This window comes from Canis lupus, chromosome X (genome assembly GCF_011100685.1).
Source record: "Canis lupus familiaris isolate Mischka breed German Shepherd chromosome X, alternate assembly UU_Cfam_GSD_1.0, whole genome shotgun sequence".
NCBI classification, from domain to species: Eukaryota; Metazoa; Chordata; class Mammalia; order Carnivora; family Canidae; genus Canis; species Canis lupus.
In genome coordinates this window covers 88,028,017-88,041,344 of record NC_049260.1, presented here as the reverse complement: position 1 = coordinate 88,041,344, position 13,328 = coordinate 88,028,017, and positions in this window count along the sequence as shown.

Here is a 13,328-nt window from a genome sequence, read left to right as displayed (position 1 = left end):
TAGGGGAGGCTTGTTACAGGTGTAATAATTGGAGAGCAGGATACCAAAGCATCTGAGCTATGAGACAAAGATGAGAGATCGAGCCCATGTATCTGAATACCTACAGGAGTTTCTCTTTGGAAGAGCAGCTATAAATATGATCAAAACCCCTTAATTAGCATCTTCCTCTTACGATATTCTCCATGTTGCTTTCACCTTATCCCATTACCAAATATAACCCAATAATGTAACAGGCCCCATCAGCTCTGCCTCACTCAATGCTCATTGGTTTCCAAGCTTTTTGTGAACCCCTCCCCCTCAGCACACATTCTCGAACTGCCTTTCTTCTGGCCCTCTCTTATATCCTAAATTCAACTGTCTTCAGTGTTGAGCTCACAGGCCACTTCTAATACCTCATCACGACCCAAGCTAATCTTAATCTTTACCCTTTCTTCATTTGTTTGTCCTCCTTGACTTTACTGCATTTTTCCCCCCTGAGCTATCTTTTCAATGATAAATTCTCAAGTAAGCATCCCCCCCATAGAATCACTCTCTAAAAATGTACTTTTTAGCTCAGATTTTATTTTAACAATTTAGAGAAGACACTGCAACATAAGTTTTCTTAGGATACTAGAGCTACTTGGTCATCTTTTTCCCTTTTAGAATCAGAGGTTACTGTCAGCCAATAACATCAAGATCTGTTTGTAAACTGAAAATCTGGCTTACCCTTTAAAGGCAGGAGGAGTGCCAAAACTCATCACAATGCATATAAATGAAGGAAAGCACCAAGGAGCAAACAATGGAAGGAAGGTGTGTGCTGCACTTAAATGTTAGCACATCAAGTACCAAAATCAATTGTAAATATAATTTAAAAAATAAAGTGTAATAAAGACTAATTCATTTGTATTTTTACATCCAGGGGAAGATGATGTGTTTTGTTAAAATGAAGTTGCAGAGATAAGTATATATCCAATTATAGGAAGCTTTCTCTGCAGAAATCTAAAGATACAAAAATAATAAATAATAATGGAAATGAGTCATTTATTCACTCTGTGTCCAATATTTATTGAACACACTTATTGAGCACTCTCATATTATCAATAAACATTCCTTCAACTATGAAAATACAACTTTTGAAATGGGGCACAAATGAATGAATTTTAATAGGCTTATAACTAATACTCTTTTGTGACATACACATATACATAAGAAATATCTGTTTACGTCCTTAGTGATATAAATGATAGGAAATAGTAGATAGAGAAGAAAAAAACTCAGAAACTTTGAAGTATGTGCTGAGTATTTCAGCCCTAAACTCAGCCTCCTGATTCTAAGCACTTAAACTAAGGTCATTTTTTAGTCAAACATTGTTTTCTGAAGAGAAACTGTCAACTTTATCAGACAGGTGCATGCTGCTAAATAATTGGAAGAATGAATATCTACCATCTTATTTGCCCTTATTTAAAAATAAAAAACATCCCTCAAGAGAAAATTTATGGGTTTTTGACGTTTATTAAGTGACTTCTATAATGCTAGAACTTTAAGTGGGTTGTTTCATGCAATCCCTTTAATATAGTTGTATTATACTGACTTTCATGTTATGGCTGAGGTAAAAAAGGCTGAGAGGCATTAAGTAAGTAGCAATAATACTACTGACAATAACAGCAAGAAAACAACAGCTAATTTCTGCTTAACATCTGCTATGTGCTATATACTGCATATTACCAGATTTACGCGATAGCAGTTTTTCTTAAGCAAGTCCAAATGAGTCAGGGAGCCTTGGTTAACTCCCTTAAGCCCTCTGGGACTCATATGTGAAGTATGGGTAATAATAACCATTTTTATTAAAATGTGAAAAATAAATGGAATAATTTGTATAATTTTCAGCACATTGCCTGGCATTGAGTAGATGTTCAATAAATGATAATTCATATTATAACTAAATGTAACATCATCCTCATTTGATAGGAAACCTGGTCACAGATCCTTTGAATGTCAAAAAAATTTTTTTGAGGTGCCTGGGAGGCTCAGTTGGCTGAGCGTCTGATTCTTGATTTCTGTTCAGGTCATGATCTCAGGGTTGTGTGATGGAGCCCTGTGTCAGGGGCTCTCTAAAAAAAATTAAAATTTCCTATGTGTACATTTGCTATTCTTCCTAACTTCCTTTATTTTTATTTTTTTTCCTAACTTCCTTTAATAAGTTGCCTTTCCTGTCATGGTTAGTCAGTATTTGAGTCACCTAAAATTTTCTGACCAAAATTTTAGCTTTCCCCCTATTGCACAAAAGTAAAAACTCTCCCTCTGCTCTGCCTCCCATTTTTTATTTTTACCCCCCAGGGTTATGACTGAGTCACAGCTACTGGTAGATACATTCTCTATTTTGGAGGAAATCTAAGTAACTAAACGGTAGTAAAATTTCTCCATTTATTAGATTGTTATGAGAATTTTTACAAATTCATGAAGTCCTTTTTAAGTTCCCCGCAAATGTTAATTTACTTCCAACATTCTAATAAAACACAACTCCAAAACAACTGGATGAAGTCCTTTTGGGAGGGATGAGATGAGAAATGGAAGGAGAATTAGAGGAAGACCTTTCTAGAAAGTATTGGGATTGAGTTAATTTTCTGATTGATAGTCTATCTTTCATAATTCTGAACTCTGGTGCTTTGTAACATCCCATCATCTCACTCCACGGTGACTTCCAGAGAAATCATAGACACATGCTCATTTCACCTCAGCATGTATGCCTACTCAGTAGTTCATCAGCAATGTCCGTCAGATGCTGAAGCATTTGTAGAGACCATCTTTTTAATCTTGAATCCTCACTTCTTCACTTCCCTTGTTAGTCTGTGGTGTGCTTTGTAATAATGAATAAACTGTTTGACTACCCTGCCCCGTCTGGCTTTGGGATGTTAATTTCACTTTTCCTCCATGAATTTGCAAACCTAAATTATTTATATAAATGCTTCCATAAAGCTTTCATCTGAGAACAATCTGCTGTCACTTGCAGAGAGTCCTGACCTTTCAAATGCAGTTTTTCCTGCTTTCCTCAATCATTTCTTTTCTCTTTCTCCCTCTAAGCAGACCAGTCTTCTCTTTAAATTCCAAAATGAGGAACTTAATAGGATCCTCCACTTCTCATTCTGCCTGCTCACTTGACACCACAACTCATTAAAATCTGAAACCATTTTTTTTAAGGATTTGTTTATTTATTTTAGGGGGGGGGAGGAGCAAACAGAAAGAGGGAGGGAGGCAGTCTCAAGCAGACTCCACACTGAGTGTGGACTCAACCCCAGGACCCTGAGACTATGAGTTGAGCTGAAATCAAGAGTCAGATGCTTATAACCCACTGAGCCCCCCAGGTGCCCCAAAATCTGAAACCATTTAAATATGCATATAAGGAATCCCTATTTCCTTGGAGCCTTCCCAGTCCAGAAGGGTTTGTTGTCCTCCTGCCACACTCTTATGTTCTCAGTTTAGAGAACAGTAATGCTGTTGCTTGCCTATTTCTCTTTCACTACTTCCCACTCCTCTCCTCAGAAAAGCCTTGCATCTTCAAGTCTTAGCTCAACTGCAATCTTCTCCACAGAGCCTGTCCCATCACACACATTCAGCTTCTGGCAAATTTATCCATTGGCACTTCATATTCTAGCAGGGTGGTTGGCAAACTGTTTTTGTATGGCCCGTGAGCTAAGAATGGTATTTACATTTTTATATGGTTATAAAAAAAAGGATGAATAATATATCATACTATGTGAAAACTGTATGAAATTTGAACTTCAGTGTTCATGCTTTTATTGGAACAGAGCCACATCCTATTCATTTATATGTTGCCTATGGCCAACTTCATGGTACAACAGTAAAGCTGAGTAGTTGCAAGAGATTATATGGGACACAATATCAGAAATATTTACTATGTCCCTTTACAGAAAAAGTTTGTTGACCCCTGTGCTATTACTTTGCTACTCCAAGTGTGATTCATGGACCAACAACATGGTCACCTGGGAGCTTGTTAGAAATGTAAACTCTTTGGCTCCTTTCCAGATCTACTGAATCACAATCTGCAGCTTAACAGGATTCCCAGATGATTCCATCCACAATAAGGTTTGAGAATCATTGCTCTAGCACTCATTGTACTATCTTAAAAAAGTTTGTCAATATTTTAACAGATGAAAAAATGGAAACATGACTAGGATATTAAAATGTATGAGTTATGGCAGATATATGTAATTTAAGACAGATTTGGATCAGTGCAAAAGAGCAAAATGAAATTTAGAGGAATAAAAATAAAATACAGTATGAAATTAAAGCAGAAATAAGAAAGCTTAGTTAGCCAGGAGGAAATATAAACTCCGGATCATATCACGTATCAAGGTATTCATTTAGTAACATCACATTTCAACTATATTCATATATATTCACATATTCAATGTTATTAATACTATAATCTATGAATATATACTCAATTTTTTAGCGTGAAATAGAAGTCCCACTAGCAATAACTCTTATTACTTTATAGGTTATGCAGAACTTATTTGTCATGAATTTGAATTTGCTTATTTGATAATGTGTAGCAGTGATATGATTTAGTTATCTTAAAATGTGAATATGAAGCTCTTGGTGAATGATACAGGGCAAGAGAATCCTATTCAAAACACCTATTGGACTGCTTAACAATTCAAATGTGGTATTAGGCATTTATGTGTCAATTGCTTGTATAGCTAATGTCACATTTGAAGTCATGGCGATGCTTTCACTGCTGTCAGATGATAGCTCACATCAGGCAACTCTATGTTAAGATCTTAGTGACTAAGGCCTCTAATTTTTCACCTGTGAGTTTTTAATACATAATATCTATTTGTTCTTTCAGTTTTTCAGTCTATGAATATTTACTGAATCATATGCTAGACACTCTGCTAGATGCTAAAAATACAATATTCAGCAAAAGTCAATACTGTCTCTGATGTCATGAACTTCACATCTAGTGGAGGAGATTGCAATGTCTAACTAATCACAAACATAAATGTATAATTATAAACTGCAATAAGTGTTATGATGGAAAGCTATACAATGTTGTCTATGACAGTATATAACAGAGGAAGCTTACCTAAAACCGGGTGATAAGGTTGGCCAGAATTCTTCCCTGTTCTCAGAAGAATTATCTTTTGGGCTGTGCTTTAAAGGTTTCATAGGAGTTAACTGGTGCTGTGAGTGTTAGGAAAGGTGTGAAATCCAAGGAAGTAATCACAACAGAAGCTAGAGCATGATGTGTTCAAGGAACCAAAAGTAGACAGTTGTAATTGGAGCATTCATGAGGGAGGTGAGGGGAAATGGTTAAATATGGTATGGAAGAGGTAGATAGGAGCCAGATTAGGTTCTCTCATAAACCATAATAAAGATTTTGGTATTTATTCTAAGAGCACTAAGAATTGGGACAATGGGATTTGGGAATGCAAATGTGTAATTGGGACAATTATTTAAAATGCTGTTCAGACAACAGGCGATGGAAAGCCAAACCAGTATGAGGATGCTAGAAATGGAGTGAAGATATTCAGAAGCTAAAGTTGACAGGAGTTAGTGATGAAATTGATTATGGGTCATAAGGGATAGGAAGATGTTCAAGAATGACCAAAAGTTTCTTGCCTAATCCAACCATCTAAATGACAGGGTCATAGCCAATGATGCTAAGAAACTTGCAACACATTCAGAGTATATTCTCGTATAATCAAAATCCTATGAAGTCAATGGGAATACTCAATGGCATGGCAATCACTTATATATAGATTTCAACTCATAAATATTTTTAATGAACATACCCAAATATGTGTTCTGATTTTCATATTTTATTAGATTCTTTTTATTAGTTTAGTATTAGCTTACTAGTATCTCCAAAGATACAAATAAAGATACTTAGTTTTGAGAAAGTTAAATGAAGAATGGTACCTAGATGTACAAAGAAAGAATATTTCTTTGTACTTGTTAACAAGTTCACATACATCATGTATTATTTGTCTGGATCATATGTTTGATTTTGGTGGGGGAAAAAGAATTTTCAAAGAAGAGCAAAATGTGATAAAAACATGATGCAAATATGCACATATTCATTTCATACAAAATTTTGCATCATTAAAATATCTGTATTTTATTTGAAAGATATGTGCCATTTGTAAAATGATGGCCATATGCACTAAAATTAAGACTAATAAATATTTTAAAAGTGTGAAATAAAAAATCAACATTATTTATGTCATAAACTCCTTGATCATGATAGCCTCTGATACATGTATTAATTTACTTGTAAATACTTAAATTACTCCCATATTTTATATTTCAGGAGATATGAGCGTTTTTGAAATCTATAATTTAAAAGTGCAAACATGTTTTTGAAAGGCATATGTTCAGAAACAGAAAACACACATAGAAAACTATTTTACTACCATAATCTAGTGTGAATGGACATGTAACTCTACTTTGAAACTGCTTGGCTAGTTACTTTTCCAAAATACAGTAACTTTCACTTATTGTGAAAAGTGGAAATATTAGGATGTGGGCATTCTTCTTTTTTAATAATAAATTTATTTTTTATTGGTGTTCAATTTGCCAACATACAGAATAACACCCAGTGCTCATCCCGTCAAGTGCCCCCCTCAGTGCCCATCATCCATTCACCCCCAACCCCCGCCCTTCTCCCCTTCCACCACCCCTAGTTCATTTCCCAGAGTTAGGAGTCTTCATGTTCTGTCTCCCCTTCTGATATTTCCTACCCATTTCTTCTCCCTTCCCTTCTATTCCCTTTCACTATTATTTATATTCCCCAAATGAATGAGACCATATAATGTTTGTCCTTCTCCGATTGACTTATTTCACTCAGCATAATACCCTCCAGTTCCATAGGATGTGGACATTCTAACCTATGTTGCCAGTCTCATTGGATTTTGGTGCAGGCTAGTCAGCAAAAAATGTATATAGTATATAGTTTTTCAGATTATCAATTGGCTCAATTAAATTATTAAAATAAATATTTCTTTAAGTACTTAGTTAAAGACATGTTTTTTAGTACAATTGGTTATTATAAAGGCCAACTTAAATTTTTAGAATATATTTTTAAAACTGTATTTGTTAAATTCAATTTAGTTAACATATAGTGTATTATTACTTTCTGAGGTAGAATTTAGTGATTCATCAGTTGCAAATATCAGTTGCATATATCAGTTCCATATTATGTCAGGTGCCCTCCTTAATGCCCACTACCCAATTAATTACTCCTTATCCTCACCTACCCTCCTCCAGCAACCCTAGTTTGTTTTCTATAGTTAAGAGTTTCTTGTGGTTTGTCTCCCTTTCTGATTTTGTTTTATTTTATTTTTCCTTGTCTTTCCCTATGTTCATATGTTTTGTTTCTTAAATTCCCCATCTGAGTGAAATCATATGATATTTGTCTTTCTCTGACTTATTGTTTCGCTTAATATAATACTCTCTAGCTCTAGCCATGTCATTGCAAATGGCAAGATTTCATTCTTTTTGATGGATGAGTAATATTCCATTGTATATATGTACCACATTTTAATTTTTGGAATATTAATACTAGTGACAATTGTAAGGAATGTGGAATTATCTTATAAAGGCTTTGGTTTTCCTATGCTTTTAACATCTATATATATTCATTTACCAAAGAGTATGCCTGATTATCTTTTCCCAAGCTACTGTTATTTTATCATTACTAGTTAAATAGTTATTATTGAACTAATTATTGAATATATCATTAAATGTGTATTATGTGCAAGACACAATGTTGCTTCCTGTAGATGATATAAAAGGCATATTCTCTGCAGGAACATACAACATTTTAATACTCAATTCTGTACCCCTTTCATGAGTTTTGATTATGTATTATTTACTTTAATCAGATGAAGAGTTGAAGATTTATAAAATGTATTTAATTATTTTACCAAATCCACGAAATAAAATATTTGAGAATAAAACAAAAACTACAATACAATGCAAAGTGAAATCATGGCATTGTTTATCAATGTAGGTAACATTTGATTTTTGTTATAGTCTATTTATGTTTTCATTAAAGTAATTTGATAACCTAAAGAACTTTATAATAATACTTATATATCAGAGAACACACATTAAAAAAAACTTCTGTTAAGTGAACTTGCATTTATTTGTAGCAACACAAATTCACATGGTTAAAAGTGTAAAAGATAAAATTATTAAATTATCAATAAAGGTTTCAAAAAAGTGACAAGCATAAATCCGGTCATGACATTGTAGAACCAACATATGTACATCATTTATTCATTTACACGAGCCCTTTCTGTGAAGAAACTAAGTGCTAATATAGTTTTACAGAAAAAAGATAATATTTACCTTTAATACTTACTAATATTACAAACCTTATCCAGCTCAGGAGGAGCACAGTTGTCCAACTGATCATTTTTCACAGGAGACATTGAATACATTACCTAAATTATTACCTTAGCTGTGATGTATATATACATACATATATGTATATACATACATATATATAATCACAGTAGCATAGGTGGCATTAAGTAGGGCTTTAGGGAAGGTGTTACTAAGTTTGAATGATACCTGGAGACAAATCAGGTCAACTGACTTTTATTTTTAAAGGTCAGTTGCATCTTATATAGCTTAAAATAGCCACAAACGTCACCAGGGACCCACATATAAAAAACTCAAGGAATATCAGGGTGTGGATGTATATACATTATCAAAAACTCTTAGTACTCTCCCTGTGTACAGTGAGAATGAACATACTTAGTAACATTAACAAAATTATTCCCCATAAATAACCAGACTCTAACTTTTTATATTAAATATAGTTAAGTGTGTTGCACATCCATTTTTATGTCACCAGCATGCCCTGATGAGGTCAGCCTTTTGGAGAAGTGAAGTAGGCAGCAAGTTTACATACCTGCGTGATGAGATTTGGGGCATATTTCATATTTGCTCTTCAGGCCAATCAAGGAATTCAATTGTTGGAGTCACATTTTCAATGTTAAAATGTGCCTCTCTCTGGATAGGGTAGGACTTGTTAGATATTGCCACCCTAGGATGAATTTGTGTATCAAATCTTTTCCAATTAATGGCTGGATAAAAACAAGGTGTCAACAGGCATATGTACCAAGGTGGGCCCAGGGCTTGAGGAAGAACAAGGAGCTCTAGTAATATGGAGACAATATGGTAAGGACAGACCAGCGCTGAAAGGGAGACACTAAAGATGAAATCGGCTTACGTCACGTTCTACTAAGGCTGACCTTGGTTTTTACTAGCTTGTACTGTCATTACTTCCTTATGATGCCATTGATATATATGAGGTGGTCTCTGTGTGAGTAGGCACCATCTGTAGCTTGAGAGTGTAAACTTACCTGTGTGCCCACATTAACCTATCTCATCAATGCCGTGAAAACATCTGTGGGAAAACTTGGATCTTCACAAAAGTATAATGAGTGACTTCCCATGTACTCTCAGGACAGCTGCTTGGACTCTTAAAGATTTTATATTTTACACCTTTTGAATTTCATGTTTCTGTTATGGAAAGCTGCCTATAGCATCAAGAATTTTTTTAATATATATTAAACAAAGGAAGTGTAACCTTTGTCATCATCTTAAATGGTGAGTCATCAAATTACAAAACAGGACAATTTGATGTTGACCATTTTGACTATGGTATATTTTAATGTAGCCATTTTGGTGCAACTGTCTTGAGGTACAGGCTCTGTTTTCTTCTTCTATTTTTCGATCAGTAATAATATGTTCAGCAGACATTCCCAGCCATATCCCATCTCTAACCTCTTTTCAATTTCGATAGACTTCCTTTTTCCACTTTATTTTGTACTATTTAATTTTTATGTAATGAATATATATTCATTTCATACTAAAAGAGTGTTAAAATTTCACTGTAAAAGTAAGTTAACCTCTATGATCATTATCAGTTTTTTTTCCAGCACTACCATTCTAAAAACATTTTGTGCGGTTAAATACATGTGTATGACTTTGGGAACAATCAGAAATTTAATTGAGAATTAGTCTGTGTGTAGTCTGGAACTTAAAATAAGGGACCTAATTTTGGCCTACTTTGCCTAACTGGTAATAACATGCTTAGGAAACCTATAGAATGCAGAGTGGTCTATTCCCTAAATCAGTGTTTTTTGACATTTATAACTTGATACCCTTTTTTGAGAAACAAAGTTCTCAGTCTCCCATTCTACTCTTTCTGAGATTTTTAGGTCCATCCATCAAGAATATTTTTATGGATTTCACTCTCAAAAATTTGTGATAGGAGAACAATAGCTGGATTTGCCTTTTTTAACTTTTTTGTAAAGATTTTATTTATTTATTTATTTATTTATTTATTTATTTATTTATTTGACACAGAGAGAGGGATAGAGAGAGCACAAGCAGGCAGAAGAAGAGATAGAAGCAGGCTCCCCACTGAGCAGAGAGCCCGATGCCAGGACCCCAAGATCATGACCTGAGCAGAAGGCAGACACTTAACAGACTAAGCCACCCAGACACCCCACAGTAGCTGGATTTTCTATGGCCTAATCTCAGACAGGAGTTTGTTTCTGCAAGAGAAAACTTCAAATTCATATTTTGTCTTCACTAGTCTAATTGTTCTTATTTATGCTACTTTATTTGATATTTATTTAATATAAAGTCAGGGTGGTGATTAAACACTTTGGAAAGGTTGTCTGCTTAACACATTATTTGGTAATAAAATGGGCTAAGGTTTTTTGTTTTTGTTTTTTTTTATTAGGTTCCACTAAAATGTTGTGTATCAATTAAATAATTTTCTTTTCCAGATATGGTAAGTGACTAATGGAAATTTTTTTTTTTTAGTTCAGGAATAGGTCCACATTACCAAAATAATAGGAATCCCCTGACTATAATTGTTGAATATTACAGCAAAATGAGAGTCCTGGAGCATGTTTATAGGTATACTTACAATTATTTTTGAAGGATGGCAATCATTGGCCTATAGATGCTCATGGATATTGGATGATATCCCTGAAAACAAACATTTAGAAAAATGCAATGAGAACTCTATAAGAAAAAAGCAGTTTAGGATAACTATTTACACTATTCATGTATAAAACATAACTGAATAGCAATGAAGCTGATATCTATAAGCACCAGAAGACAGTTTCATTTATATAAAATTAATGTAAAAAATCTCCAAACATCAGTACAGCAGCTTAAAGAGAAAGTAAAATATCAGTAAGCATTGTAAATGAACTGGCAAAATTATGATTTAAATATCAAGTTAAAACATTATTTCACATAAAATCATTACAAACCAGAATTATTAAATTGTTTTTTACCCATAGGTACAAAACGATACTAGAAGGTGGAAAGGGAAATTTGAAAAATCACCATTTCATATCAATTATTTTAAAAGTATCAATTGATATTTATTTTGTGATTTGAAAACAAAATTATTACAAATATTAGCTAGTTACATTTTTGTAGGACAAAGAAATTTGCTGTAAGAACATTAATATTTAACATGTTTTAAACATAAGAAATTTCCTAAAACACATAAAACATGGTCAAAAATTTTAAATACACATATTTTCTTAAAATATAAATCTGTGGGAACCCACTCAGAACCCCAGGGTTGGTATAAAGATTATTTTAAGTTAAAGACATTTTGAGATTCAACATATAGAGAAAAAGAAAGCCTCTTCTGAGCGTCTTTTATTGAATAAAAGCTGCAATTTCTGAGAAGTGAGGCTATCAGAAATCCTCTCTCCGTAGAACTCTATGGCTCTGTAGAAGATGGAAAGACCACTCATACCTATACCTGTAGAGACAAACACTATCACAAACTAATCTCATCTGTTCTCTTAAAAACCCATCTATCTTTTCTAAAGAAACCTATTTGTTTATCCCAGAGAAGTTGTTCCTAACTCCTCCCTTTTCCCCACTAAGTTAGTTATAGAAGTCTTTAAATTTACAATTAAACAAGCCAGCTGCTTTTTTGTTGTTGTTGTTGGCTCCATATGTATATGAAAGAAACTTTTTCTCCTGTTAATCTCTCACTCTTTTTTTTTAAATTTTTTAAAAAATTTATTTATGATAGTCACAGAGAGAGAGAGAGAGAGGCAGAGACATAGGCAGAGGGAGAAGCAGGCTCCATGCACCGGGAGCCCGACGTGGGATTCGATCCCGAGTCTCCAGGATCGCACCCTGGGCCAAAGGCAGGTGCTAAACCGCTGCGCCACCCAGGGATTCCTCCTGTTAATCTCTCATTTGTCAGTTTAATTTGCAGTTCTCAGGTATAGAATCCAACAGGGTAGAGGAAAGGTTTTTCCTCCCCTACAAAATTAATTCTTCCTTTCATCCAAGTAAATAAAATCAAGCAATGTAAAGACCATTAAAGTTATAAGAAATATGTAATAAATATTAATTATACTATTTGAAGACATTAAAATATTTTCTTAGCTCACAAATTTATCAATATAAGTTAACATATTTGAGGCATAATATCAAATACTCATGCAATAAATTTTAAAGTCACAATTTAAATATTTTAATGTGACTATGCTCTTAATCATTCAAGAGATAACAGACTATAACAGAAAATTGTTATATTTTTCATTCCTATAATGAAAGAGCAAAGAAAGAGTAAATAAAAGTAAAGAAAAAGTAGTTCTGATTTCAAATTAGTGAAAAACAACATGGGTAAAAGCTGTTATTTTAATATAAATATCAGAAAACACATTTGATATTATAAATTTGCTCTGGCATTTTTTTCTCTCCTATAGCTCTAAATAATACAAAGATTTATGAAATAAATATGTGAAAGCACCTCTTCATGAAATGATAGGAGGATCTATAGTAAATAAAAATAATAAAAAATAAAAATAAAAGTAATTTCTTCATGAAAAAGGATATAAGACTGGTTCCACTAGTATATTTCAAGAAGCAGAGGTACAAAGTTAATAATTTTTGAGCAATGATGAGACTCCATGCTAGCTGAAGCAGCAAATGGCCAAGCTATTCTCTGTACAATAAAAATTAAATATATAATTGCAGAAAAGCATGAAATCATTTCAGTACATAGCAATGAGCTGTTCTACCTGCTGTAGCTCCCACTTAATTTTACCTAACTGTAGAAGTGCTCTTGCAGGGAATAAGACATTTGTGGTCAGAGAACTGCTGTCAATGGAATTACAGCCCCCTAGTGGTTAACTGTGATGATTGCAGTCAGAACAATGTGAGCTATGACTGTGATTGTGCCATTTATTCATGAAGGATTAATTTATTGTGGGTTTCCACACCCTCTTGGCAGGAGAATTGAGATGTAATACAAG